Source organism: Dasypus novemcinctus, chromosome 13 (genome assembly GCF_030445035.2).
Source record: "Dasypus novemcinctus isolate mDasNov1 chromosome 13, mDasNov1.1.hap2, whole genome shotgun sequence".
NCBI classification, from domain to species: Eukaryota; Metazoa; Chordata; class Mammalia; order Cingulata; family Dasypodidae; genus Dasypus; species Dasypus novemcinctus.
The window spans coordinates 86,280,918-86,295,292 of NC_080685.1; the positions used below are offsets into that span (position 1 = coordinate 86,280,918).

At 33.2% G+C, this 14,375-nt stretch overlaps 1 pseudogene; it reads right to left on the reverse strand.

The window, feature by feature from the left end:
* LOC101438871 (serine/threonine-protein phosphatase 2A 56 kDa regulatory subunit alpha isoform-like) lies at positions 1-14,136 on the reverse strand (annotated as a pseudogene).
* Positions 14,137-14,375: the final 239 nt, after the last annotated feature.

A 14,375-nucleotide genomic window follows, 5' to 3' on the forward strand; every position in this document is an offset into this window, starting at 1 on the left:
TCAAAATATCAAATAACTTTGTCTTTCAGCTTTGTATGAGCTAGTAAGGTCATCGAAAAGCTTGCCATTCATTTCCATTAGGGTTTTCAGCACATTATATACCAATGCTACAATGGTCCTAAAATGCAAATAAGCCAGTGCTGGGTTACTGATGTTGCTAGCAGATAGGAAATGTAACACTATCATCTCTAATCATTTAACAGATTTCAGGTATGATAAAACTGAGTAATTTGCTCAAGGTGAAACAGCCAGTGGTGGGAAAGATGGTCTGATTCCAAAACTCATGTTCTTTCCATTTATCATGCTTAGATTAAACGCTAGCCAAAAATGTTTTGGTTATCTTTATTTTTGCTCTAGAGTCCCATGTATAACTGAATAATAGCATTAAAGGAAGATGACTTATAAGAAGAAAATTGGAAAGCAGGATGATAAGGATATCATAGAAGTTAGGTAACAGCTACATCCTCAGTGTTGCTTATATGACCTGAAGTACTTCATCTTTTCCCTGGGATAGTACTCTCTATAGAGGTGCAGCAAGACAATGGAGTAGTTCAACACAACTCTGCATCAGCACTCTGCGTCCTCCATAGATGATGGGTTGGTGAATGCAACGGGGTTGCAGAATCTTATACCAGGTACCTTCAAGGAGAGGTGCAGTTTTAAATTGAAGTTAAGACCATATACTAAAGGAGATACAGACCCATTCCTTTACAGCTTTATAAAGCTATATGTGTGTATTCAGCAGAATAAAACTGGCTGATGTTAACCTTGGAATCTAAATTTAAAATCTTTATGGTTTTCATGTATGAGTTAGGAGCTCAAAGCCCTAAAGGTTAAAAACAAAAACTACCAAAAACACAAGAAAAATATGACCAGCGTAAAAGATACTTATGAATTCCAGTGTTCTTTGGAGATTTTGTACAAACTGCCAAACATAATGGGCAGAATTTCAATATTCTCATCAAACTAAGAATATATTCATTATTCCAGAAGTGCAATGCCCTTTTCTGCAACCTTAAGAAAACATTTAGAAATGTCAAAACTAAGAAAAAAGAAAGAATTGTATAAAATTTAAAAAGCCTTCAGAGAAAACCTCATACATACCTGAAAATGAGAACTAGATACACACTTGGATATCTGTTCAGAAAGTGGCTTCTTAATTTTTTTGAACTGTGTTGGTTCAATGACATCTAAAATTTCTTCAATTTCTCCAAAAACATGACCCAGGTTAAAAAAATTTTAAGAAATGATATATGAAAAAATACTTGATTAAATAGAAGCCATCCAATTGAGAGCATTAATATACAAAATATACAGAGGGCAAAAAGTCTGGATAATATAAGCCATTTAATATAATGCACAACTATTTTATCAGGTCTCCCTAATCCCTTACAGAAAGTCTTCCACTCTGTAGCAGTGTCAATACATTCAGCCCCAAAGAAGAATATAAATCTGGACTTGGAGCAGGTATAGCTCAGTGGTTGAACACCTGCTTTACATATAGAGTGTCCCAAGTTCAATCTCCAGTATCTCCTAAAAAACAAACAAAAAACCCTGGGCTTGAGAAGTTCTGATAAAATGCACTACATTTAGTGAACAAAACCCACCTCTTTCTGACTGCGTGTTTTTGGCCAAAATTTCAGCAATCCTCTGATCACCTGCAAAAAAGGAAAAATTTAGCATAAGTTTTACTAATGAAGCTGGTTAATTCCAGTAAATTTTCAATAGCTGTGATTGAATCAATATTAATTCTAGAGTAGATCAAATATTCTTAATATCTAACTTTCTGCTCATCTTTACACTTAATTAAACAAGTGTTTATTGGGTGCCTATTATGTACAAATATTGTTCTAGATGCTAAGGCACAGTGGGAATAAACTAGATGTGCTCCTTGATTTTCATGGAGCATATATTTTAGTGCAGGGAAACAAGTGAGCAATCAAATTTGATGAATAACACTGGAAAAGAATACCAAAACTATATATTTGAATATGTTTGTATACCCCTAAAAAGCATTATGGGCTGAAAAACTACTAGAATGTGAAGGAAAATTCAGTATGTGGCCAGATAAAAAATAAATATATAAAAACCAATACCTTCCTAAAACAAAGTATCAGTAATAATCAGATTAAAATAGGGGAAAAAAAAGATGCCTTTTATGACAAAAACTGTCATGTACATAAGAAATAAAATACAAGGAATGTTTAAGGCATGAAGAAAACTAAAACTTTATTAAGGATCATGGTAGATTATAAGAGAAGAATTAAATATTATACAGATATTATGTCTACTGTCCTTAACTTATGGCTTGAATATAGCTTCAAATACCAACTGAATTATTTTTTGGAACTAGAAGCATTTATTCTAAAATCCATAAATGTAAGCAAACATCCAAGGATTTTTTTTTTAATCTGGCAAAAATAATTAATGGAATGCAACCTGCACTACAGAGAGCAACAATTAAAACTAAGTAGTATTAGCATGAATGCTGATGGGAAAAACATGATGGTGGCATTTCAGTTCCATGGAAAATGGATGATTTAGTCAATTAAGTATTAATAGTAGTACTAGGACCAGTGACTCACTATTTACAAAAAAAGATTTAGTTCCTTTGGTACACAGACTCCTAAGATGATTCCCCATGATCCTTGCCTCCTTGTATTCATGTCCTTATATGATCCCTTACCTTTCAGTGTGGTTTGGCTTAGTGACTTGCTTCTAACCAAAAGAATATGGCAAAAGCAATGGAGTGTCACTTCCACAAGCAGGTTACGGAAGATTGTGACTTTGATCTTGTTAGCAGATTCTCTCTATTGCTTTCTCAGCTTGCAAGCTTTGATGCAGCAAGATGGTAAGGCCCATGTGACAAGAAACCGAGATTGGCCTCCAGGCAACAGCAGCTAGAACTGAAGCCTCTGGCCCAACAGCACTTGAGGAACTAGAATCTGCCAAGCAGATCCATCCCCAATTGAGCCTCTACCTGAAACCCAAACCCTGGCCAACACCTTCACTGCAGCCTTGTGAGAAACCCTGAAACAGAGGACCCAGCTAAGTCATGCCCAGGTTCCTTATCCACAGAAACTGTGAGATAAAAAATGTATTTTTTTAAGCTGCTAAATTTTGTGGAATTTTTTTACACAGGAATAGAAAATTACTACAGTGCCTTACTCTTATCAGACACAAAAATCAATTTCAGATGGTATAGTAGGTTGAATGGAAGGAAGCCCCAAAAAAGGTTTGTCCATAGCCTAATCAATGGAAACTGTGAATGTGACCTTATTTGGAAAAAGGGTCTTTGCAGATATAATTACGGATCTCAAGATGAGATCATCCTGGATTATCCAGTTATGTCCCAAACCCAGTGACACGTGTTCTTATAAGATCCAGAGGACAGATAGAAAAGTAAAGGAGGCACTGTGACCAGAGTCAGAGACTGGAATAATGTGATCACAAACCAAAGAATGCTTGGAGCCACCAGAAGCTGGAAGAGGCAAGTATCAGGTTCTTCTGTAGACCCTCTGGAGGAAACACAGCCCTGCCACACCTGGATTTTGGACTTCTGGCCTCTAGCTAGAAAAAGATACTGGAAATGATTTTTATAATGTCAGAGGAAAAAGGAGTTTTCTTGGCATGACATCAATGCCAGAGCCTGATCATCTATTGATTTTATTGCAAAAGTATTTTTTTAATTCTGTACGACAAAGATTAAAAAAGGTATATTCAAAGTTAAAAGAAAAACTCCAAATGTACAAAAAGTTGCAAAATATAGGGACAGGGTTAAAAGTAGGCAGAAGACACAGGACTATAAATGATCAATAGACATAAATCCCCGTTATAATTTTTTAAAAGGCAATTAAAATAATATTTCATGTCTATTAGGCTAGGAGATTTAAAAAGCCCAATATTTAGCATTGTCAAGGGTAAGAGAAAACAGACATCTCATTCAGAACTGAAGTAAATTGTACAACCCCCTTTTTGGAAAGCCACTGTTGAAATTTGCATGTACCCTTGAACCAACAATATGGTTTTTACTTTTTTAAATGTACATATAGTAAATTCTCTCCCTTCACCCCCTTTTTGGTATACAGTTCCAAGGGTTTTTACACGTGCATAGATTTTTACAACACATCCAAAAAATCCATTCACGCGGCAACAGGCTTTAACAATGAAAAACTCCAGTAACTTACTCCAGGACATCAATAGAGTACTGATTAAATATATTTTGGTAATCCACATAATGGAATTTTATGCTACTAGTAAAAAAAAATGAAGATTGATATAGAAAGCTATCTGTATTATATTGAGAGGTCAAACAACCTGGTTAGCACTGTCCCATTGTTTGTTTAACCTGCATATGAATACATGCATAGAAAAAAGTTTCTAGAAATATATTCACCATTGGGCGTTTATCATCTCTTAGGGACAAGATTTGAGGGAAATTTTGCAGTGTGTTCTATGTTTTTGTATTGTGTGAACAAATTTAATACACATGGCTTTTATAAAGAGAAGTGTCAATAACATTGTTTCCATTTTGGAAAACAATTTCAATGCTAAATTTAGGGATACAGAAAGGAATGTAATAAACTAGCCAAAGTTCTGACTTATTTATAATTTGTAGGAAATTTTGATATATGGCTGTAATTTTAGTGCTGAAACAGAATATGATGGAAACTGCAAGCTCTCTTTAAAGATCTTAATGAGTTGAAAAATTATTTTTCTTTTTTAATTTGGACATTTACCTTACTTTCTCTTCATCCTGCTCCTATTTTCATTAATCCAGCTCACCCAAGTGAGATACATGGCCATCATTTCTCCTTAAATCTTCCTCTCTTAAAAAAAAATCATGTATCTTCTTCATCCACTCCAAATTTACTTAATTAAAACTATATGTTACTATTTACCAAGCATGAACCATGACTTATGTTTTTTCTTTTTCTGAATTCTCATGGGAATTATCAATTTATATTGAGTTTAAACCCACTTTCAGGTTTACATAGTTTCACATAGAAATACCAGACTTCCAAATCTCCTGATTTGTCTTTAAAAAACTGTTTTTAGCTGTTTCCAGAAAGAACTGCAAATCCGAAATTCTTAAAACTTCCAAAAATCAGAGAGTGGAAAATATCTTTTATTCCTTTACACAAAGTTTAAGTCGAAGGAAGAGTATTAAGTATATAATTTTTTCAAGCACCCCTAGGGCTGGCCCCAAAAGGTTCAACCTATGTGTTTTTTCTTATAATATTTGTTCTTCAAACCCTTTGCTATTTTTCAAGAACTCTTATATCTTACTTATTTAGATTTAAGATGCCAAGAAAGTATCACTCAAAATACTTATTTCACCAGGATTAAAAGGTTGTTTTCTATACTTTCATATTTTTCTCCTAATTTCCTCATCTTTTGTTTTCATGACTAGTTTCTTTTACCCTCTTCTGAATCATCATTTTATAGGCAAACAGCAAGCATCAGAATTCAAAGCTGAATTGCTTTGCTGATTCATAAAGTAAACAGCCTTTATTCAAGATTATTTTAATCACCAAAGTTAAGGAAATGTTTTTTAACCAAACCCCTATCATGTGGTTTATTGTTAATAAGAGGGAAAATCCTATTTCTAAAAAACCAGAACAAAACACCTCAAAGGAACCCTCATGGTATAATTTCATTCTAAAGGAGAATAAAATTTAATATTACCAGTAAAGATAATATGTATGTAAATTTTCACAGTGTGGTGATTTGATCATGTCATTATATATCTCAACTATTAAATATTAATATTTATATATTTTAAGTTATTCAAGATATAGAAATGACAATAACTCCTTCACATTCCTTCTTTTGAATGGTTTCAGTTTAAGGTTTAATACTACTGTTTGATAACTGTGTATAGCTAGAAAGAAAGCTACAATGAAACACTATAAGGCCAACCAAAAAACATGAAAATATTTATTAAATAGAATACTTACTGGTTCAGTTAGAGTTGTATCTTTCTCCAGGAACTGTATATACAGTAGGCTTGCTGAAATGTAAGGGATAGTTCATAACTGTTAGAGTGAAATACTTTCAGTGATGGAGGGTTTTAAAATATTTTACAAAACTGACTACCTCATCTTGACAAATTTTACTCTAGTTTAACTCAGTTTATAAAAATGATGTAGCTCTAGTGGTTAAATGCCTGCTTCCCATGTACAAGGTCCCAGGGTTTAAGCTCTGGTAACTTCTAAAAACAAAAAGCAAACGGAAAAAATCAACTCTTATTGGGGAATGGATGTAGCTCAGTGGTTGAGTGCCTGCTTCCCATGCATGAGGTCCTGGGTTTAATCCCTTGTACCTCCTTTAAAAAAAAAAAATACACTCATAATTGAGTAACTTCTTAACCTTGAAAGTTCAAAAAAAAGTTCAAAAAATATATTTTTAGTTAAAATTTCTAAACATAAACTTCACTAAGACTAGAGCTTACATCTTAGTTTTTCAGCATATTTCCACATGTGTGTCTATACTGATAATATATATTCTAAATATTAACAGAGGAGACTAAAATCATTCTCTAACTGGATTAACGGAGCTGGAAGGAACATTCTGCAGATATGTGGAATTTATACCAAGTCACATAATTAATCGAGTCAGGGCCTGCACTAGAAATAGAAAGTAAGGGAACTTGGTATTATCCTTTCTGTATCCATACTTAAAGTCATTAATTTTATTTAATATCGCTAAATATCTTAACATTTTTAGGTTACGATAAAATATTCTTTGGGCAAGTTATAAAACAGATTCTTAATTATACTTAAAATATTTTTCCTTTGCATATTAGTCTTTGAAACAATATTTATTTCATTTGTAATTTTTCTGAAACTTACCTGAGCATGAAACAAAGCTAATCCTTTTGCAGTATGCATAGGAATAAGAACCTTCACTAGAAACTGTTCATGTTCTGCTTTCAGTGGTAATGCAAAGCCATTGATAATACTGGAGGGGGAAGAAAAAGGCAGGGGAAGTTATTTTATCCATGAGCACATAGGAAACAAATCTCAGCTGGTGTTTCTGACTTAGACTTACAATGAAGTCTCTCCTTTAAGTCACTCCTTGATCTCAAAAGAAAATTAGGACTGTCAATTAATGCCCTAGTAAGTAATTTCCAACTTCATTTCCTATAAAGCCTGCCTCTTTATTTTTCCTTCCAAAAGCCACAGAACAGTTAATATCACTATCTTTCTTGTCTTACTAGAATTTTCAATATTTTCTTAAGTGGAGAGTTTTTCTTATTTTGTTAGAAGATCCACATTCTCTATATATTAATAGAGGAAACTAAAATCATTCTCTAAATAGTAAAAGAGGAGTCTAAAATTTTTCTCATGTTAATAAGGAAGATAAAATGTTCATATACATTAAAAACTAAAACCAAAGACTTTACATTCTTCTGAAAAGAACAGATGGATAAGGAATGATCTACCAACATCTGAAAAGGAATTCTTATAACTTCATCAAATATGCACTATAACCTACTTCATCTTTTCCCAATCAGATCCTATAATTTTCTGTGGCAGTCTAACAGTTTGTGAGATCAGGCATAAAACATGCCATAGCTTCAAAAGCAGGAAGCTTATTCTAAAACAGATGTCTTGTGTGGCAGTACTTTAATATGCTGACCCCCCCTAAAATGCTACAATAAGGATTCATTTGAAAAATTCTGTATTAAAACCATAAACTATGAAATATTTCTTCAATCACTGCTCAGATTTTAATACATAAAACATTTAACGTTACTTAATTCTTAAAAAGAACCAAAAATTGACCTACCTTCCTAATATTTCAAGTTCAGCAACACCATTGAAATGTTCTGTTTCATATATAAACCTGAATTTAAAATAAAGACAGATGCAATAAAAATCAAACATTAGAAAAACGAAACTAAGAGAAAGGCAGGAAGGTGAAGAAATCAATCCAAAGGGCAACTTAAGAAACACAAAAGCATGGCTTTACGTTTTCTTTGTAAGCTATTTTGCCCCAAGTCAGGTACTTCATAGCAATCTTATAAAAGCTCTATTTCCTACCTACCCACATATGCTATGGCTAAAATTTGCTATATGATATGTTAAGATAACAGAGTATCATTTCACCTGGAATATTCTATTTTATAATACTTAATAATTTATAAGAAAGATGGGTTTTCTCAAAGAAATACTTTTCAAAATAGGAAACCTCTAGTCTTATAGGAAAATCCAAGTGAAAAAAGGACCCCTATTGATTCAAAAATTCTATAAACTTCTAAACTACATAAGTCCTCCAGCTTTCCAAGTTTAGGATCACCTTTAAATCAGGGAGTCATAAACTCAACTGCAGGTATATAATAAATAACTGAAATGAACTAGGAGGGATGACAGAGAACTGGAGAAACATGCCCTCTCTCTAAAGGAGGCAGATATTACTCATCTCTAATTATTATAATGCAGGAAATGCCAGCCTGGTTTTGTCATATCTTTAAAACAAAACAAACCTGAAATATGAGTGCTAATGTGAAATCTCCTGATTAGAAGCAACTACTTACAAGATACACATTTATTAAGTAGTGAAATGCTAGGCCTCATAAATTTTTTAGCTTTGTGAAAAAATCAAATGATTTCAAAAGCTGTTGGTTTAATAGTAGTTATACACAACTTAAAAAGGAAAACTATTTTTAAATCTCTAGATAATGAAATATAATTCCTTTTTCACCTATTCTTCTTAGAAGGAATTTTTCTTTGATTTAAAAATCTAGAAATACAACACTATAAAGAGAAATTCACTTTTATCATTAATCACTTTACCTATTCTTTTTTTCACTTAGGTTAACCAATAAACTGAGGACAATTTTGGCCATGTAAAAAGCCATATCTTATAGTAATGAAAATAAACTGCTTAAAGAATACTTAGTTGCTTCTTTAGAATGACAGTATACAAAACTCAGAAGATGGGTTGATTGTATTTATAGAAGACAGCTCAAATTTTTAAAACAAAAAGTTCAAACCAATAACTAGATAAATTCTCCTCTCAATAAATCTTAAACATGACTAAGGTTAACTTATCAAAAACTGTCCTCATTTCTACTATCCACTATTCTCATTAGTACTATCCACAAGTCTATAAAAGTTAGATACAATCAAGTGATGTCCACAAAATAGGCTGAAAGTGTCTCAAGTACTATCGGTTAAATATGCAAATAATTAAAAGGAGTTTGAATAAAAATAAGAATTGAAGGATAGAAAAAAGAAAAGTCAGACATAAGACCTATTTATTTACTTGAGGAAAATGTTGTTAATTTGTTTTCTGATGAATGCTCTTAGGCCAAGAAATTTCCCATAAATCCAATGCAGAACAGTCTCCAGGAAATCACATTCTTTGGGATCTTCACTATCAAAAAGTTCCAGGAGCTTTAAGAAAAATCTGAGAAATTACTTTTAAAAAATAATCAAGCTAATACTTCACTTTATTCTAACTTTAATTTTAAGAGTACCCATACATTCTTTAAACATAAAGATTCGGCCTTATTAAATTGATACTGTTCTTGCTAAATAATGACGCTAAAGAAAAGCTTAGGGATTTTCCCCCCACTTATGTCATTTGAAAGGATGACAAACAGACACAGTAAATAAAAGAAACACTTGAAAAGGTGGTTTTATTTTTTTTGCCTTGTCACTGATTTTAAAATGCTGAATATCTTGAGGGCTTGTTTAAAAGTTCTAGCGGGGAAGCACAGCCATTCGTATAGCCTCTCCTGAAGAACAGTCCTCCTCTAGAGGGAAGGCTGCCCTCTTAGACCAAGCACGGCGCTTCAGCAGGTACGCAGGTGCATGGAGTGCTGAGGCAGGAAGGGGGCACCCCCAGCCAGCCACACCAGCTGAAGTGGCTTGGCAATTAATGGGGTGACAGATGTTGCAGCCAGATCACCCTCCCATCCTCTGACTTCTGACTACTAAATACGGCTCACAATTTTTGTTGAGAGATTTTTAGTGCTTTTTGATAGTATGTCAAAACTACATAAAGACAGCAGGCCATTAAACAAATGAAGTTTAAAAAACATGCATATACAAATGTATATTCTAATTTACTAGAACGATTTATATAAATCAGTGTTTTTGTGTGATTTACAATAAAATAATTCAAGAGGCTCACTGTGCTAACAGCCCAAATATATACAGTTATTAGGATAAAATGCTGGCAGACAAATGCCAATAGGCGATATTGGACAAATGTCCAAAAGAGTGGAAATCATATTTGAAATCATCACACTGAAATAAAAGAGACAGACCATAGATTTTTATTTAAAGTCAGTTTAGCAAATAGCTGAAAATTTTTAAACCTGTTCAAATTTGCCAAATCAGCAAATCATGTCTTCTATACCGCCATAGAATTCTTCAGCATAGAGACTTGAAAAATGTAGTCAAAGCTCAAATTTACATTTTAAAACAATAAAGGAACTTGAATTTCTTATCTGAAAAAACCAAAAGTACTAATATATATTTAAATGGAAACGGGATTTTTCTCAGGAAAAAATATAAAATGTATGAAATATAAATACATATGATACCATCATATTTTGCCCATTTCTCTTATTAGATATTTTTTGAGGCTTGTCATGACTTAAGTCATATTTATATACACCTAAACAAGTGCCTTGCTTACAGTTTGCATTCTTTGTTTGCTACATTAATGTACTACATGAGGCTCTAGTGAAAAATACCCATGGAGTGTGAGAATTTGTTAATATACATAATACATTTACTTCAAATTACTCTAATTAAAAATGGTAACTACTCAAGATACTAAAATTCAAATTTCTGAGTTTGCGTTTACTTGAGCGATTTGCTTTTATATGAATAAAAGGGGCCCTTAACTGTGAAGGTTTTCATGTCTAATTCAAGAGCAAATGTAATTGTATACAGGTTGATCCTCTGGGGGTCAATAGTTGTTAACTAAGTTTCAAATCTATTTAAAGAAATCTATTTTGGAGTAATAATCTAAATAAAATATGCTGAGCTTTTAAGGGATTTTATAATCTCTTAATTTGTGTTTCTTCATCGATAAAATGAGGCAAGCTAGAATAGATTACCCTTTGGTTTAAATGAAGGCACTATCATGATCAGAAGATCTAGTTCAATCCCTGATTGTGCCACCTGATTGTGTGAATTTGGACATGGTCTAGCTCTTAATATATATAAAAGCAGATAAAGACAGTGCCTGGCACATAAAAAGCACTCAGTAAATCTTAGTTTCCTTCCTTGTTCTGAAAGTTTATGATTTGAACATAAATTAGAATTCTGCAATTGCTTTTTCTCTTGAAAAACATCCTAATTTAAGCTTTTAAAGTTTCTCCTGTACTCATAAGTCTTAAAAATTACCACAGAATTGAATAATTTTCAAAATAAAAAAACTGAGTATTCCCATCTATGATGGTTTGAAGTTCTTTTCTGAATCTCAAAAGATTATATTTTGAACTAATCCATTCCTGTGGGTGTGAAACCCTTTGACTGGACTACATCAGTGAGGCGTGACTCAGGCTGAGTCTCCACAGTCTAGTTGGGACTTACATAAATGGAAACAGAGAGAGAGACACGGGGAAAGGAACTCAAGCATTTTTTATCCTGCCATGCGAGAGAGGACTCGAGGATTGCTAGCAGCCAAAGCTGAAGCAGGAAACCCCCAAGAGGCTGGGCCTATGGAGCAGCTCAAGGCTGAAGAGACAAGCCATATGCCTGATAGACCACAGCTGGACTTGTGAAGAAACTGGGGCAGCTGAGACTAAGAGAGGAAGCACCAAAAGAGACAAGCCTTGTGGCTGGTCACCCACGACTGAGCTCTGGGACAGTAGATTTAGGAGGGGAAGACAGGGACCTCGGCAGGGATCAGCGCAATCTTGCTTCACCGCGTGGCGGGACCCCAGGATCACCAGTAGCTGACTTTGGTGAGAAAGCATCTCTGCTGATGCCTTCATTTGGACAGTTCACCGTGCTGGAACTGTAAGCTTTTACCCTAAATAAATGCCCATTATAAAAGCCAACCTATATTTAGTACCTTGCATTGGCAGCACTGCGGCAAACTTTAAGACACCATGCATACTATTTATTAAAGTTACACACAAAGAATACATCAGAGAAGTGATCTGGGAAAGCACAGCCATATAAACTAATAAAAATAAATTTTGGGGTCCAGACTTCTCAGATAATTCAGGCATTTGGAGAAGGTGGAAAATGGGTCCCACCCTAGCAGGTTTCTCCTTGTTCCCCTCAAGCCCCCTGAATAATCCAGCAGCCTATTAAATACCCCAAACTTCAGACTGAGGAAGCAGAGAGGCAACTGTTCCCCTTACCTGCTATTATCTGCAAAGCAATTTAATATGGTGTTACAAAAATTCCTTAATATACCTCATTCAAGAGCCAACCACAAAAGGAAATAAATGGGCATTCATTTGCAATCACCAAAATAACATAACTCTATCTAATCTGACTGATTTTTACCGGTGATTAAAATGTACATTACATGGTTAAAACATTCCTAATATTTCTTTATAGTTTTTGAAGAGCTACTTGAAAGGCTAAAGGACTTTTTTTAGGTTGGCAATGTTCTTTTATCAATACATTCACCACGACTAGTCAGAATACTTTATATGAGGTAGGGGGTATTTACAAATGACTGAAATGAGCTCTCTATATATGGAACTCATATTTGACATACAAAGGTGGTGTCAAGTGTAGGAAAGCCCTTGTAATGATTTTCACCCTGGTCTCAACACTGTTTTATTTCACCCATCTTCTACCATCCTTGAAACACTCTAGAAGAGGAGAACATCAAAATTCTAATGAGATTCACACACTGAGAAGTATATATCAAAAAAGAGAAAATGGATCCGGAAATTTGATCTACTTAATTTTGTATATGGCCAGACAATTTCACAGAGTTAAAAATAGATCTTTAAATTGTTAGAAAAAATTGAAAAGATAAAAATGGGTATTGTGAGAAATAAAAATTTTGAGTATGTAGGTCCTGAAAATAACAACTAATAACCAACTTATAAAAATAAAGAAGGTATCACATATATTTAAAACTCCCTTTTCTTAATTATACCACTTTATATTTTTTTATTCAGCAATTGATACTTGATGATACAAAGTCTAAAGCTCAAAGTCCTAACAATGCTTCCATTTCCTTTTTTTAAATTTAATTTAATTTAATTAATTTATTTTTTAATACAGGTCTTATATTTTTTTAATTTTTAAAAATTAATAGATCACAAGGAATGTTACATTAAAAAAACATGAAAAAACAAAAAACATAAGAGGTTACCCTTATCATTTCAAAGTCACAAAACTTAAAACATGTCAAGTTCAAATTCAAAGACCTTAGAAAATATTTACAAAGTTTTTCCCTAAGATTGAATGATCATACCAAATTTTCTCAGCTGGATATTGAAGAAAGGCTTGCTTTTCTGGTCTTTGTAAAATAACTATGAAGATTGGGAGTGATTTGACTGACTTAATTAGAAGCTTATCATTGATTTAAAAATTCTAGAATTCTCAAAGCTGTTTCACTTAATCGTCTGGTAAGAATATTCAGTCCTGTTAAATGGAAATAAACCATTAAGTTTCTGAATGTCTAAACCATTCTATGTTAATCACAAGTCAATATATCATTGCTAATTTATAAGAAAATTTAAGACATAATAATTCCTTACCTGTTGTACAAATTTCTGATCAATGCATCACTTTGCAATGCTAGGCTGGAAATCAGGGCTGTCCAAAAATCTCAAGAAGAATTCGTACACCAACTACGAGAGAGAAAGTGTCAAATAAAAGCTAAGACAATGCCTATAAAATTCTACCCTAAGTGATCATTTCATACCAAAAATGCACCTCTCAAAGTCTAAACACTTACCAGCTGAGTGGGAAGACTTCAGAATTTTTTATTATAAAATGTGTTCAAATGATAGTATGTTTTAAAAATACAAGTTTTTAAAAACTAAATATATATTCACGATTTGGTCTCCTAGGCTGGTAAATTTAGGGTTTATTCATTATTTTGTATCATTCATGAAAAAATGTTGAATTAAAAGAGCTAGAAAATGATATCTACAAAATATTTAAGTAGGAAGACTACCTTGCAGTCCATTGTCACCAGGAACACGCTCTTTACCCACTGGAATATTGACCTACCTGAATTTATCCCTAGAGTTCTTCAAATCTAAGGTCAGAAACCTCTAGATAAAAGTAGACTGGGTTTAAACCCCAGTCTATCAATCAAAAGGCAGTGTCTCATTGACAACCACCACCACCACCACAAAAAGCTTTGTCTTTCTACAAAACTAAAATGAAAAAATATAAATTAAATGGAAACCAGCATACCTTATC